This window comes from Gastrolobium bilobum, unplaced genomic scaffold (genome assembly GCF_033153095.1).
Source record: "Gastrolobium bilobum isolate Gb01-03AN ecotype WA unplaced genomic scaffold, APGP_CSIRO_Gbil_v1 utg15030, whole genome shotgun sequence".
Lineage (NCBI taxonomy): Eukaryota > Viridiplantae > Streptophyta > Magnoliopsida > Fabales > Fabaceae > Gastrolobium > Gastrolobium bilobum.
This window is the reverse complement of record NW_026897079.1, coordinates 224936-228879: the sequence shown is the minus strand read 5'-3', so window position 1 is coordinate 228879 and position 3944 is coordinate 224936. Positions and strand designations below refer to the sequence as shown.

At 36.1% G+C, this 3944-nt stretch overlaps 1 pseudogene; it reads right to left on the bottom strand.

Annotated features, from left to right (window-relative positions):
• Positions 1 to 311: 311 nt before the first annotated feature.
• LOC133303929 (probable LRR receptor-like serine/threonine-protein kinase At3g47570) lies at positions 312 to 3537 on the bottom strand (annotated as a pseudogene).
• Positions 3538 to 3944: the final 407 nt, after the last annotated feature.

Sequence of the window (3944 nt, the reverse complement as noted above, 5' to 3'; positions counted from 1 at the left end):
TGTATAATCACTTTTCTTACCATAAATATTTATCATTTCATTAGATATGGATGATTTTGATTGATCATTCTTTAGTGATTGCATCAACAAATAACTTAAAACATTCAAATATTAAGATTCTAGAATAAACAATTTTAACGCACATCACAATTTAAAAAAAGAAGAAAAAAACCTCGAGTATTATGAGGGCTCTAATTTTGAAAAAATACAAGAGGCAAATGATACAAAACATCTGCTAGTATTAATTGATAACAACAGTATGGCTGTGCCTTTAACCATGTGTCCTATGTTTGTGAAACAGTTTTCCTTCACTAAGCTTTGCAAGGAAAGAAGCTTTTAATTAGATTAAGCTCTCTGGTAACATCAACCATATTCATTCTTTCTTTTGGTGATTCCACTTAACAGGCAAGTGCAATCCTAAAAAGTAAAAGTAAACATTTTTCTATATCCGGATGTGCAAGGCCAAAGTTCTCATTGTTAGCAGCCTCCTCAAACTCATTGTGAAGAATAATTGGATTCACAATCTGCAAAAGGTGATTTGAAATTGAAGTTTGAACATAATCATGGAGATTTTGACCATCTTTAAACATTTCATCTGTAGGCCTCCTTCCTGTTAACATCTCTAAAACTAGAATCCCGAAGCTATACATGTCACCTTCAATTGACACCTCAGAACTCATTCCATACTCTGAAATGAAATGCAAATCAGTTGATGTTATTAAAGTTATCTTCGATCATAAAGGGAAATAGAAGGTCTTGAAAGAAGAACTAAAACTAGAAGCCAAAATATTTCACAACTTAATCGAATATTAGAATGTTATACCTGGAGGAGCATAACCAACTGTCCCTTTTATTCCAGTTGTGCTACTTTGCATTAGAGAGACTCCAATACTTGAAAGCAATCTTGCTAAGCCAAAATCACCCACATGAGCTACCATGTAATCATCAAGAAGAATATTGCTGGGCTTTAAATCACAATGAATGACAGCTTGCTCACATTCGTAGTGAAGATAATGAAATGCTGAAGCAACATCAGTAATAATGTTTAACATTTGCTCAAGGTTTAGTGATCTAGGTTGATCTGCAATTTCTATTGTAGGATGCAACAAACTTTCTAAGCTTCCATTTTGCATGTACTCAAAAACTAGAGCTTTAAATTCTTGACCTTTGTAGTCTGTGCTGGAACAACATGTTAAAATCTTAACTAGATTTCGATGCTTAATATTTTTGAGTGCATTACATTCAGCAATGAAACTCTTGTGAGCTCCTTTCTTTTCAAGGTTTAGGACCTTTATGGCAACAACTTTGTCTTCTGGCTCAATAATTCCTTTGTACACAGAGCCAAAGTTTCCAGATCCTATCAAGTTTCTTGTTGAGAACCCATTGCTTCCACGATAAAGGTTTTGGTATGAAATCTTAGCCAGTTGGTCAATTGTTGGTGAATCAAAAGATGATTTCTTTTTACTTTTCTTCATCCAGTAGATAGGTAGAATGAATAATAGTATGAGAAGAAAAGCAACCACACTAACTATTATTGCTACCAACCTTAAATCATGATGTTTTGCAGGTTTCTCACTTTTGACCGGGCATGGTGGTAAATGCAGCTCTAGAATACCTCCACAAAGCTTATTGTTTCCGGTCACTGCTAACTCACTTGCATTTTGAAAGACACCTTTAGTTGGTACCTTGCCGTCCAACATGTTAAAAGATACATTCAAGTATTCTAAAACAGAAATATTTTGTAAAACTTCAGGAATTGATCCAAACAAGCGATTTCGTGATAGGTCTAATCGTCGAAGACCTTTCAATGAAGCCAAAGTGGTGGGTATAATTCCATGGAAGGCATTACCTTGCAAACAAAGGTACTCTAAGCTTATGCATTCTCCAATGGTTCCAGGAATATTACCAGATAGATGATTCTCAGAGACATTAAGTACATCAATATTTTTCAATTGGCCCACTTTATCTGGTAGACTACCACTCAATGAGTTGTGTGACAAGTCTGGTAAATTTGTTAAAGAGGAAAGACTAAAAACATCTAAGGGTATGGTTCCTCTAAGATTGTTTTGCGAAAGGTCTAGGTATTGTAACTTTTTGCAATCTCCTATACTTAGAGGAATATTTCCTTCGAACATATTTTGTCTTAAACCTAAATGAAACAATAGGCTAAGGTTACCTATCGAGGCTGGTATTTCTCCTGACAACTTGTTTCCATCCAATTCTAAAAATTGCATCTTTTGAAACTTCCCAAAAGCAGATGGAATAATCCCTTCAAAGTGGTTATATCCCATGCCCAAGAGATTTAAGCCAATTAGATTTCCTAATTCTGCAGGAATTCTTCCTGACATTTGATTACCCCCAAGGTATAGTAGTCCGAGATGGGAGGATAAATTGCCCAAACAATTTGGCAAACGACCCCCAAAATTATTATTGGCTATAGAGAGAACTTCCAACTTACTACAATTTGTCAAGAATTTCAAAAACTCCAAATCCCTCTTTGAATTATTACCTAGATTGTTTGAAGACAAACTTAGAGCCCATATATTTGTTAGCTTCCCTAGATTTGGAACTATTCCTGTGAAGTGGTTTCTAGCAACATCAACTATTCCAAGGACGGAAGCATTTGTGATGGAAGTTGGGATTAAACCAGAAAACTGATTCCCGCCAATTTCAAATAGTAGGAGATTGGGAAGGGTGAGGAACATGTTGGGTGGAAGAGACCCATTAAATTCATTATCTGTAACTGACATTGTAGCAAGAGATGACATATTGTAAAAGCAAGAAGGAAATGTACCAGACATTTGGTTGGAAACCACTGATATGAAAGTCAAGTTTTTGAGGCGACATATTTCTTGTGGAATATCTCCCCCTAGGTTATTAGCACCCACCCCGAGATGAGTTAGGGATGAAAGATTCCCTATGAATGATGGAACTCCTCCTGTTAACTTGTTTACTGCAAGGCTTAACTCTCGAAGCTTCTTGAGAGAGGCAATTTCAATTGGTATTTTGCCAACCAAATTGTTCCCATATAAGAATAAACCTTTGAGATTAGAACAACTTGTCAAGTTTGTAGGAATTTCCCCACTCAACGAGTTATTGGTGAGAGAGAGATGTTGCAGTCGAAATAATCGACCCAATTCTTTTGGGACTTTTCCGTAAAAGTTGTTGCTTGCAAGAGTGAGGTTTCTCAAAAAAGAGAGATTGCCAACTTGTGGAGATATGAATCCACGCAAGTGATATCCTTGTAGGTTCAACTCAGTAACTCTTTGATGTCTGAGGCTGCATGTGAGTCCATGCCAGTTGCAAAAGTGGGTAGAACTATTCCAAGAGACCAAAATTCCATATGGGTCATTGGAAATTGATTCCTTAAATTTGAGCAATGCCAAATGGTCAGTTTCGTTTCCTGAGGCAGAGGCAGTTGGGTTCGGGTCAAAACACAGTGAGCTCAAAGTAAAGAGAAGAAAAAGGTGGAAAGGAAAATGCTTCATTTGGTTGGGGAAGGGGAGATCGCGAGATGGTGTGAATGTGATAACTTCTTGTGAGATTGCTATGTGTAAGATCGCTGCTTCGTTTCTTGTGAGATTGCTTCCTATTGATTGATATAAATAGTGGAGGGAACATGCATACAGTGTGAATGTGAAATCTACCATATCATGTTTGGTGGCGTCGGAGAAACTTGTTCCCCTTAATTAAGAAATTCGAACTATTATAAAATAAAAAATAAAAATAAAAAATAGAAAAAGTACATGATAAACTAGGAGTATTGGTTAGGTAAAATTCTACAAGGATATGCATCAAGTAATTTAGACGCAACGATATCGAAAAATCCATATGCGCAATTTTTTTTGTAGTGGCATCGATTAGTATGGTGTTAGACTCAGTCAACAAAGAAGGTGTTTCTTATTGGGACAAGAATCAAAATGTCACATTTTGACATTTTAATT